The sequence below is a fragment of the Cheilinus undulatus genome, linkage group 3 (assembly GCF_018320785.1).
Source record: "Cheilinus undulatus linkage group 3, ASM1832078v1, whole genome shotgun sequence".
NCBI classification, from domain to species: domain Eukaryota; kingdom Metazoa; phylum Chordata; class Actinopteri; order Labriformes; family Labridae; genus Cheilinus; species Cheilinus undulatus.
The window spans coordinates 48,377,455-48,390,209 of record NC_054867.1 but is presented as its reverse complement, the minus strand read 5'-3'; the positions used below and the strand labels follow the sequence as shown (position 1 = coordinate 48,390,209).

Below are 12,755 nucleotides of genomic sequence, written 5' to 3'. Positions count from 1 at the left end.
GGTTGTTTAAGAAATGAGAAGTTACACATTGCATCAGCTGGGGTTAAGTAACTTGTTGCCAGCTGAAAGATAATCGCCCATGCTGTAATTATCCAATAGGAGGCTCGTACCTATTCGCTTATTTAAATCCAGGTGGCAACTTTTTTTTTGGCCAGGCAGTGTATAAAATTCCAATGTTAAACTCACATTTTCTATTTCACTGAGAACACTCGGAGCTGGTGCAGGCATAAGTTTTACCTTTAATATGAAAGCAGTGTATCTAATGTGAGGTCGAGGTGAGATTCAGCCCTCTCCTGATTGCAATCTCTCGAGGCAAGCATGAACGTCCAAGCTGTTTACTCTAAAAAAAAAAAAAACTGGTGCCAAACCTTAACACAGTTATCTCTGAACTGCACAGCATTTATGCAGAAGGTTATCTGCCCATCAATTTTGTCTTGGAGCCATTTGCTTCTATAACTTGAACTCCAACGAAGCCCTGGAAAGTTATTTTCTTTCAGCTTAAATGCTTTCGAACCAAAAGGTGGAGCAACTAGTCTGTCAGACCTTAAGGCCATTTCTTTGCTTTAGCGTGTCTGCTGCTAAGAGGATATAAATCGTGTGCTACATCCTCTCTGTTTAGCCTCAGCATTAGTGCATGCAAGCTTCACAACTAACGCCTCTGTGTAAAGGTTGTTCATGTGTCGATCCACTCTTTAAAGCATCATTTTAAATTTAACCTCCTGTTTTTAACTGTGACACCAAATGCAAAAATAACCTCTCTTAGCAGTGACCTTTTAGCTCAGATTGCTGCAGAATCCAGATGAGACAGAATCATATAAGCACTGCTGATGTATTTGTCCTATTTTCCAGTGAGCAGAACTTGAATTAAGTTTTTTGGACAAATCATCATGAGCGAAATTAGTCTGACTGCATGATATGGTGATTGTCCATATGAATTAATGTCATCTGTGGCGTTTCATGCGTTCTAGACCTAACATGTACTCGTTTGGAGCCTGAGAGAGAGCCCGGCTCGGGGGTTTTGCCTTAGCGTCTAACAGTTCTGTCACCCTTCATTTATCACGTCTGGAGAGACTTTTATTTTTTTAATTCTTGGATAATAATCCTCAAACCATTTATCTGACAGATGTCCAGTTTTCTGTAAAAACCGACAGTGCTCTAAAGATACTCTGCTGCACACAGATGTCTTTTGAACCCTTTCATAGCATCCAAATCACTCTGTTTAATCTGGTATAAGAGCTAATTTGTCAGTCTCAAAGTGCACTAAAGCATCTTACACAAATTGCCTTTTTCTTATTTACATGCGTAAATTTCCTGGTAATAAGAGGGGGGTGTCAGCATAAAATCTATTCAAAGCACACCATACATCACCTTTTATCCCTCAGAAATATGATAGGCTGCACTTTTTAGTGAACCACTGCCTCCTTTGATTGAGGTCCCAGCAGTCAAAATGAATAATAGTCCCAGTAGTGTCAGTCCTCTTCAGAAAACTGCCTTTATACAATTACTTGCATGACTTATAATACCAGAATACTTTCAGTTACACAACAGTTAGTGCAAGCGAAGACATTTTACCGGACTAGAGGCATGCAGGTTGATGTAGCCTCACTGAGACTCATCACTAGAAGAAGCATGACTGAAATCACTGGTCTCACAAATTTACTTTATTAGGAATATTATGCCAATAATTAAATTAGATTTAATGTAATGATGCATGATGTAATGATGTTGGATTCTCAATTGTCTACATGGCTGCATTCTCACTAATGAAGACAGGCAGTCAGATACAGTGTTGTGAAAAAAAAATTACCCCTTCTGATTCCCTATTTCTTAGTTTCTTGCATATTTTTCTCACTTAAATGTTTCAGATCATGAAAAAAATTCTCATATTTGACAAAGTTAACCTAAGACTTAAGTTTTTTAAGGATGATTTCATTTATTAAGGTGAAAGTCCATCCAATCTACCTAGCCGTGTGTGAAAAAGTCATTGCTGAGCTTAATGATGGTAGCCACACCCAGGCCTGATTACTTCCATATCAGCTGAATCATGAAATCCCTTAACCCTTTACCTACTAAGCCGGCGCCGTCGCTGTTGTTTATATTATATTTTATGGTATTATTACCGTAACTGTGTCAAAGTTTGTCCAATCAGAAAAATTCCAATGGCGTTGGAAAGCTGAGAATTGTGGGCATGCGCACATACATGGTTCATTACAGTACTTGCAACCATATGGCGTGGGCATTCATAGCAAAACACCATAGCAAAACAAAACAAAACTAAACAAAATATTCCAATGCTGACAGAGAGCTGAGAATCTGTGCTTTCTGGAAATATATGATGTGTGGTATATATTTTATGGTAATGTCGAACAGCACTGCGAAAACAGCAGCTTTTGCAGAAGACGAGTGAGAAAGGAGAGTGAAGGAAGAGAGTAAAAGGAGAGCGAGCAAGAGTGGTGTTTTGTTTTCAAAAAATAGCGTTAGATAGTGGCATCTGTGCGTGTCTGTCTTGTGCAATAACAATATGTTACTTGAGAATGTTGAAATGCATTTTTCCAACCTTTATTTGCACTAATTTTCACTTATGTATATAGTTACCTTTTGCACTGTGTTTTGCACACCCAGAGTCCCAGACTCAAAAAATGACTGTTGATTGTTCTAAACATGTATAGGTTCACATTTCAAATGTCAAATCAAACAACAACATTTCTTTTCATAAAAGCCATGAAAAACGTATCCGTTTTTGTGTTTTTCTTCTTTTAAACTGCTGACAATTCCATATAATGTGCAATAATCATTAACCAGATGTTGAAAAGTCAAGTTCAAGTACTCCTGGGAAAAGGGACCAAAGCTCTCAGACTTAGGGCATTTCCTGCCTATTTTACAGCCATAATAACAAAATATGTCCAAATCACCATTTTTAGACTCAATAGGTAAAGGATTAAATTGAACCTGCCAACAAAGTGAAGTAGGCGAAACGACCTCAAAACTCCAGGAGAATGGGTGTATTTACTCAACAGTAACAGTCATATAACCTTGCAAAGAAGATGGATACACCCGATACACCCGTTTCCCTTGTTTCTCACTGGCGAATCCATCTTGCAAAGCTTCCGTCTGAACTGTTTGGGCCCAGTGAGAAAATGACAGGACCAATCAGCGATGAGGGGCAGTACTTTCAGGTGCTGCCGAGTGCAATTATGGCGGAAGACTTTATTGTGGATGCTGCTTAAGCGCCAGTTTTATCAGAACTTGATGAAATTTCTTCATTAAAAGAAGGACAAAGCACAGCAGTGAGCTGTTTTCTTTTCAAAAACGACAAAAGTCGTGTTCTGACATGTCTATAGTCGCCATAGTTCACTGGTTCCTCGGTAGCTGCGCATGCGCACCTCGGCCATGGCTACGTCACTGGTTTTGGCGCTCTGATTTGCCCATAAAGATGTGACAGACAGAACGTTCACCCAATCGCACTCCCAAGTTTATTTTCAAAGGCACTGCGCTTTCCCAAACGCTTAGTACTGAAGCTTTTCCAGATGGATGTGTGAAACAAATCTATCTGGCGTGTCGTGTTAGTCTTATCATTTAATGGACAAAATTTCACTCAATGAGGGAGAAAAGCTGTTAAAAGTGTACTTGGTCAACACAGCAAGTGATTCCAGAATGCTTTGCTAATAGCACACAGTGCAAACCAGGAAGGCCACTTTTGCCAGCTTTTCTCCATTTTAATGGGACATTTCTTCTTAAAACAAAAAAAAAATGGTGGTGTACATTTTAGTAAATAGTCTTATGGGGTGTAGTTTTTGTCTGAAAGGCTCCTCAATTCAAAACAACAGCCAAGCAAAAGAGCAGCACGTCTGTACTTGTCTTCTGTTATTGTTTTGACTGAGAGCCCCAAGGTGGCTGAATTTACATAAAGTGCATTTAAATAGTTCAAACTGTTAATTTGTTTGTTTAAATTGCAGTCTCTGCAGACATTTCATAAAGCTGTGAAAACCAAGTATTAAAAATTTCTTTGTTTATCTCTGGGGATAAGTCTGTAAGTGGTGTAATCCCGTATCCCTCTTGCTGATTGTCCTTTGATAACTGGTGGCAAATCCCAGCAGGCTTTTCTGTGCTGTTCAACCTCGTATCAGGCTGTTATGAAAGTATTGATTATAATGTGGAAAAAGTGAAACGGAACCAGAAAGCGTGTGCAAAATCTTTTGGCTCCGACCAGACGGAGGGAAGTCAGCCCTCGGCCATGGATCGAGTTTGTGCTGAAACACCCACTGGGTCATAGTTAATCAAACCTACAGAGCAGCGTGAGGAAGCCATGGTGGAAGAGAAGGGGAGTGGGCGGGAAACGGCCTGGAGAGCTGTGCACTTTAAGTGTGGCATAAGCAGATTGGCAGACTGGGAATCAGATTGAGGTTACATCATGAACTGAATCTGAACCCTACTGATTAAGCCGAGCCTGTTGATGACCATAACAAACAAACAAACATGAACCCCCCAATTGCTATAAACTGATCTATAAGATCCAGATTCCAACAGATGGAGCCATTTTTAACATTTACTCCCAGGCTTTTTCAAATCTAAGCTGTAAAGCTCCGATCGGTGGAGGGAAGCGTACATGCAGTTATGTTTTCTGTTACATTAGATATGCTACATGCATTCCTGGCTATTGTACACAGCGTTTAAAGCGACATATTTTGATTATTTTTGGAAAGTTTTGCAGGTACAAAGTGGGGCTGATTGTAAAGGATTCTCTTTGAACCTCTGCCGTGGACTTTTTATTTATGGGGAGGAAGAAAAGCTGTCCAAACCTTCCAGCCTCAGACTGACACTTCTGTTTCCATAAATATTACACAAGACACCAAAGGAAACTGTGTTACTCTGCTCTAGCTCTGCAGCTGTTTTATACCAGGGAGAAACAGCAAAACAGGATTTCAATCAGTGCTGACAAATGTTTTTATCTGCATGATTGTATACAGATCCATGCAGCAGTAGGAGGATGTAAGGGTGTCAGATCAAGTCTAATGATCCTTAAATGTTAATCATACAACAGATGAGGCTGCTACTCTTCTTTGTAGGTCTTAAGGTTATTTTCATCATGCATTTTTACCTAAAGCACAACTAACCCCAGAGGTCTTCCCTCCAAAATACAAGCAGCTAAAGCAATTAAAATCAATAAAAACACGATAAATGAAGCAGCATTTTATTTAAAAACAGCTTTTCCTCGACACTTGTTTGTAGGGCTTTAGGGAGTGTGAGCTGAGCTGCTGCTAACTGTATTCAACCAGCAAAAACAGTTTCATTCAGTGAAGTTATTCATTTAAAATGATGGGGATGTGACCTCAGTCGATAGGAACATAGTGGGCTGAAGCTGGCTGGTATACAAATCTCTCATATTCTACTCCATCTGTGCAGCAATCTGCACATGCTGCCCTCTTTTATTCCTTTACTAGTCAGTTTCTTGGTGTTCAGCATGCCCCACAATCCATCTGCAGAGCATGTCAGAAGCACCACCCCACTCTGCTCTGCTTAAGATACATGCAAAGTCTATTTTCCATTGGAGCCTTCTGTTAGCGCTCATCAATCCACGTAGGGCAGACTGACCAAAAAGGAACAAGAATGCACAAGTTATCTGGTCGATTTCAAAATAAAGCACATTGCATGAAGTCCCATTTGCAAGTCTCACCACCATATTAATATTCTATGCAACTGGTGGCATAAGCCACAGGTCATCAGTCGGTCACAGGGTTACAGAGGTAATGCAGCGCTGTGGATGAGCAAAAGTGAATTCAATCTTTTAATTTCCTAATGGACTCAGCCATGGTAGAAGCACAAAAAACATCTTACACTATCAAAATGAACAGAAAACAATCCTCAGAAAGGTAACTTATCATTGTATTTCCTAGTTTGATTGCATCATTTCAAAATTCTCTCATGAATTTGTGATCATGGACTGCTGATCTATTGTCTCCATTCACCTTCGGCATCGCTGCACGCCGCTGCAGAAATGAAAGGGCTGTTAGAAATAGAAGGTGGATGGATGCAAATATCGCAAAGATAACATGTTATACCTGTTGAAATACATTATCAGCCACTTAGTGGAAAATACCAGATGGCTGAACCACTTTGTTCCTGAAAAACCCAGAGACCAGTTTGCCACTTTTAACCCATTTTCGCCACTTTTTCACTGCTTTTCACCATTTTCCCACCTATTTTTCCCCTTTTTGTGATTCTTAGCCAAGTTTTTCTGCTATTAATCTATTTCTTGTCTCTTTTTACCCATTTTTGACATTTTTTCCACTTTTTTTTTTGCCATTTTCCCATTTTTCCCTCCTATTGGCCCATTTTTCTTTCTCTTAGCCCATTTTTGCCACTCTGTAACCACTTTTCACAACATTTTTCTGCCATTTTTTGCCACTTTCAACCAATTTATGCATTTTTTCAGCTTTTTTGGGGCCCCTTTTCACTTTTATTTGGCTTTTTTTTTTTCTTAAAGTCATTGATGTTTTTTGTAATTCATTATTAGCTGAAGTGTGCTATTTATTTCCACCTAGTTTAGTTCAATGTGACATTCACTGTTGTCATGACCTAAAAAGGGAATTCTGTTTTATGAAAAGGGGCTTTTGTTTTTGAAAAAGGCTATACTTTACTATGACATAAATGATACATATTTTTTGTTGTGTTGATAAGAGTGGTTATTATTCAGATTAGATATAAATATAATTATCCAAGATTAACTTTACAATGCACCATAATTTTGCTGACCTCCATGGGCCCCTCCATTTGGCTGCGCCCCAGGAAGCTCTCTCCTTTTCCCCCCCTTATAGGGGGCCTTGCCTAAAATATCTTGCGGCCCCTTGGAGCCTACGGCCCCAAGTAATTACAATGGCAGCATTTTACTAATCTGAATTGAACAAATACCCTACACATGATTTATGGAGGAAGCTGATGTCAAACTTCAAACTGCTTCAGCTCCACCAATAAAGCTCTGGCTCCTGGCCCTTAATGCTAGTGCTTCCTTCACTTTAATGACTCTGTTTCCCTCTGTATTTATGTAGTTATCTTGTCAAGCACGCCCATATATTTTCCCCAGATGTATTAAATGTTTTTAATCTACCTGTTTGGCAAAAGCAGCGCCAAAATTGAAGCGAATTTCCTCATGTCCTTTCAGCAGTTTGATTTACGCCTCCACTCAGCTGCTCAGATTCGTCATGTGGCTCCTTCTTCCAAGGGGAGTTGAATGTAAGAGAAAGCTCACATTAGTCCTCGTTACAGCTGAGTGAACATTGGGCTACATTCTGCAGGATAGTGAGACCTCCATCATGTCGGAGTAACACCCGGGGAGAGAAGACGCCTGTTTCAGGACGCGGTCGGACTGTAGATTTAATAGAGTATGTCATCACTTATGTTTGCCAGTTTATCTAATCCCTTTTTCTCTGCAAACCCGATGAATACGGCCTATTTCTAAGAACAGGCTTTCGTGTAGTGTCTGTGTTTTATCCTTAATGTTTCATTTATCTTTTGTAGCAAAGCATTGTTTTCATTCCGTTCAGCATTTTCTTCTTTTAAAACATTTCTTTGCACATTATTGTTGCTTAATGTTTTTCCAAAGCACTGATTTTCCACAGAAAAAAAAAAAAAAAAAAATTCTTGGTTTTACATATGTGACAAAAGCAATAATTTCCACAATAGCAGTGCTAGAAAGGAGAATAAAAGCAGTCTCTTCTGACTTGAATCAATCCACTGTAATGTCCTTGATATCAGATGTTGGACATCTGATGCCACAACAACAAAACAGATGTTATGTAATTAAAAAAAGACCTCAGGCTGCATGTTATTCCTTTATACACATCTAGGGTCGTTTTGTCAGCGTCGAGTGTGAATTAAAGAGAGATTATGGTGTCACACTGATGCTCTCTGTGTCATTTGGATTGAAGGGAGGAGCAGAGGTCAGCTCTTTACATTCTTACTCTAACACTATCATCACAGTGGGGCTGGGATACAAGAGAAGTGCCATCAGCTGTTTAAGAATATGTAAATCATGTCCCGATGGCGTGATGGATCCTGAATTAGATTGGGGAGATTTTTGCCTTCCTTCTAGAATTAAAGCTTCAGCATCTGCCACCCTCCAGAGACAAGGTCAAGTGCTATATTTACATCCTTTTTATCCCTCCTCTCCATACTCTTCAGCCTCTGTATTGATGATAATCTCAGTTAAGAGTAAGATGTTGCGTGTCAGTTGTAGGTCTTGTCTATTCATAATTCCTTCTTCTGACTTAGAGGTTAATAATATATCTGCAGTTTAAGCTCCGCCCCTGAGGAAAGGCATCAGCTGAAGAGGGGATTATACTACACTGAGCCAGAAAAAGCTTTCTGCTGAAACAACACATTTGTTCTTTTGTTTATGATGGTGCTCGTGGGACGGCAGGTTAGAATAACTCTGGGTGACAACAAGACGCCCACTGGAGATTCAAACAGCACCTGCTCAGGTTAAATACACATCCGAGCACACTTTAAAAATGCAGTTTGAGAGGGAAAACAGAGCTTTAAGGCACTGCTGCTGCAGATAGTGTCTGCAAATCACTTAATGCAGCAATACAACTGGTGTGAAGACAAATCTAAGACAGCAGAGTTCAGAGCTGTAAGGCTGCAAGTCAGTATGTTTCTGCAAAAGCAAAAAGAAATGCTGTAAAGCAGGGGTGTCAAACTCAATCACAGCAGGGGCCAGATTCTGAATTTAGGTCCAACCTGAGGGCCTACCAGGGTCAACATTTAACCAGAAACTGTCAACATAATTTTCACCACTAATGAAATATAGAGAAAAAGAACTGATGATAAATGATTTTGACATTGAAAAAGGTCAAAATTACACATTTACGTCTCAAAATCTGAGATAAAAACCAAACATATTAATTAAAAAGGTCAAAGCATGAAATTAAAATTCAAAATTAAGTTTTTAAAAGGCAAAATATTACATAGAAATTTGAAATCATAAGTTTTAAAGGTCAAAATACGAAATAACATTTGAAATCATGAGTTAAAAGGTAAAAATAAGATATAGAAGTTGAAATAATCAGTTTAAAAGGTCAAAATATGATATAAAAAACATATTTCTGAGTTTAAAGGTAAACATATGAGATAACACATTGAAACCATGAGTTTAAAAGGAAAAAAAGAGATAAAAACCTAAACAATACATTTTAAAGGTCGAAATGTGACATACAATTTTAAACCATGGGTTACAAATGTAAAAATATGAGATAAAATTCAAAGCATAGGTTTTAAATTTTGAACTGAGTTTTTAAGGACAAAATACAGATTAAAAGTCAAGGTTATGAGTTGAAAAGGCCAAAATGTGGGATAAAATTCAAAATCATGAGTTGAAAAGGTCACTTAAATTTTTAAAATGTCATTCTAAAAGGTCCAAATCTGAAATTAAAAGCCAAAAATCATAAGTTTAAGTTCTAATTTTAAGATACAAAATTGAAAATTTGACATGAAAACAAAAATTAATTTAGCTTTTTAACTAATCATTTTTCTCTTTCCTTTTTCAAATTCTGAAGACTTAACAAGGATATGTCAAACCAACAAGGTAAAATTTACATTTTTATACAGGCGGAAATCTGCAGACCTCATACCAGTGGGCCAGTTATAATAAAAATATTATATGATATGATCTTGCAGGCCGTGTATAACTGTACCACTGGCCAGATTTGGCCCCTGGGCCTTGAGTTTGACACCCGTGTTGTAAAGTAAAGCTTGAAACGCCACCAACCTGCATCGAATATTAGTCAGATACACAGACAGACAGCAATAATACAATATGCTCTTTTCTTCAAAAATCAAATCTACCCTCTGTAAACATATGGTGTTGTAATGAATGTCTTAAAAAAGGGAAAGTAAAACTCTCCTGTTTGTTTTTCTCAGCTTTGTGTTTACAGACAGCATGAGGTTTCCTTCTGCTTAAAAGACGTCACTGACAGGTCCAATCATGTTTCATTTTTATTCACACATACACCCATTATTAATACTGCTTGTCCCATTTGGATTGCAGAAGGTTGGAGTCAATCCCAGCTGTCATTGGGCAAGAGGCAGGGTTCTCTCTAGACCGGCCACCAGTCAGTCATGGGGTTGATATACAGAGGCAAACAGCCATAGTTTCACCTATAAACAAAATTAAGAGCCACCATTTATCCTTATAATCATGTCACTGGACTGTGAGAGGAGGCTGAAGTATCACTCAAGTACGTCAGTCAACACCAGCAAGAGCCTGTCCCACTGGGAATAAAACCTGTTGTTGTGAGGCAGTAGCTGTAGCCACTGCACCACCATGTAGCCCCTTTTTGCATGAAACCTTCCATTGCCATTATGTGGGAGAATGCAGATGGCCCCCTTTGACATTTGGAAAGAGTAGTACCTGATGTGTGTTTGGAAACAGTCTGCATGGATGAGCAGGTCATGGTTCAGGAAGATTCCTTATAACCCAATGAGCCTGTTCAGTGGCTCCAGTACATTAACATATTATTTTTGAGCTGCACTTGGGTCTCATTTTCAAACTCTACTGTTGCCTACAGTGGTACATACACCTATGATAGGAGGTACTTTTAACTTATGTAGGTGTCTGCCAATTCTGAACTCTGAAAAAGGCTTTGGAACAGACAGCATGGAAGCAGTGCTGCAGAATCTGGTAATGATGAATGATTATACTGGAGGATATTGTGATTTACAATTATGATTTAATACATAAATGGTATCATGAGTCCACTTGCTTGGTTATCAAGGAAAATACAGGATATAGTGATAGTTTTGAAGAGTATATTTCTCTACTCCACTCCACAACGTACAAATAGTTGGCAGCATTAAATCAAAACCTGGAATTTCTACAGTACTGCTCTTCAAATAAGTTAATGTTCTCTGAAGAGTAAAAGTCTTTCATTTTTTGAAACAAAAGCTACTTCTGCAGAGTGCCATAGTGGCACTATTGTAAAAAATAAAAAAGGCCTCTCTGCAGGCATTTTTATAAACCTTTAAAATACCACTAAATACAACAATAATTGCACAACCTTTTATGCAATTATGTAATTGCACAGCCTGACATTGCGATTACATGAATTGTACAGCACCACAAGGAAGCAGTAAACTAATCTTTGTTTACTTCCGCAATTTTTCTAAAAGAGATTACAACCAAATGGTGAGCTTTTTTCTTGTGCAGCACACATTTTGTCACATGTCCCTCTGTGAATACAGACTACAGGTATTTATGCAACAATGGAAGACGTTGGTACATGACTCAGGTGAACTGTCGGTGGATAAAGGTCCCAAGGTGACATTTTCATATTAAAGGGATACTTCAACATTTTGGCAAATTTGCCCATTGCCATAATCCCTATAGTCTTACTAATTGGTTTGTTACCTTAGTTGTCGGCGCAAGCTGTTTCTAGATCGGTGGTGCCGAGTTAGGAGCTGCTCTGCCAACGCAATGGATTCTTATGGTATCCCGGCTTTCCCTCATCAAACTCATCAAATACACAATCCAACAACTCCAAAACGCTCTTGTGGACAAGTTGTGACCTGTACATTCACCACACTATGAAAAAATAATGCAAAATTATGTAACATTATGACATTTGAAGCAAATACTCAGAACTATTTCTTGAGTAAACCACTGGGTGGAGCGACACAGTGCAGCAGCCATGTCTGGAGTGTGGTACCGGCTTTGCATTTAACTTTAAAACATCTCCGTCTCGTATGTTCCATGATTATTTCATAGTGTGGTGTTATGGCCACAGCCTCACCCCCCCCCCCCCCCCAAAAAAAAAAAAAAACTAGAACAAGAAATAGTTCTGAGTATTTGCTTCAAATGTCGTAATGTTACATAATTTTGCATTATTTTTTCATAGTGTGGTGAATGTGCAGGTCACAACTTGTCCACAAGAGCGTTTTGGAGTTGTTGGATTGTGTATTTGATGAGTTTGATGAGGGAAAGCTGGGATACCATAAGAATCCATTGCGTTGGCAGAGCAGCTCCTAACTCGGCACCACCGATCTAGAAACACCTTGCACCAACAACTAAAGGTAACAAACCTATTAGTAAGACTATAGGGATTATGGCAATGGGCAAATTTGCCAAAATGTTGAAGTATCCCTTTAAACATGGCTAATTTAGTTCTTGTTATGGCATCACTGGGGTATTTGCATGATCAAATTTGGTGTCAGATGTGAAATTTCTTACCAGACCAGCAATATTCAGCCTTACAGCTGACAGAATAGGAGTCTAAGTATGGAGCAGAAAAGGTGAATAGCCCCAGGATTATAACATATGATCACAGCATGCATCCACAGCCCTGTGAAGAGGCTTGAATCCTGCAGTAGATTAAAAACTGCGAGGTTGTGAAGGACGTAAAGTGGAAAATGAAAAAGAAAATAAGTGGATGCAATTATGAAGAGAGTAGCAAAGGCTCTGTCTTCGACTGATTGAGTTCTTTGAGTTTCATCACGTGGTGAGACTTCTCTCAATTGCTACATTTTGAAAAGCTAGGTGATTTCAAGGCAAGGTTAATAGGTGCTTGTATTGCACAGAGTCACTGACAAAAGCCCTTGAGGACACGTTTGTGTTCAGTCAGTCATAAAAACACAGGATGTCTGAGTAAAGTTTTTCAGAATTTTGAAAAATAAAAATGCAAAACTTTCTAAGGAAAGGGATAAATTTAAAAGCACCTTCACTCGCACAAGAAGAACATCCTGATCTACAGCTTTGTCAGTGTCTT

At 38.8% G+C, this 12,755-nt stretch overlaps 1 protein-coding gene across 3 annotated transcripts in view; it reads left to right on the top strand.

The window, feature by feature from the left end:
* The window catches only part of igsf21a (immunoglobin superfamily, member 21a), a 521,040-nt gene that overhangs the window by 57,979 nt on the left and 450,306 nt on the right, over positions 1–12,755 (top strand). The gene's annotated exons all lie outside the window — the stretch shown is intronic.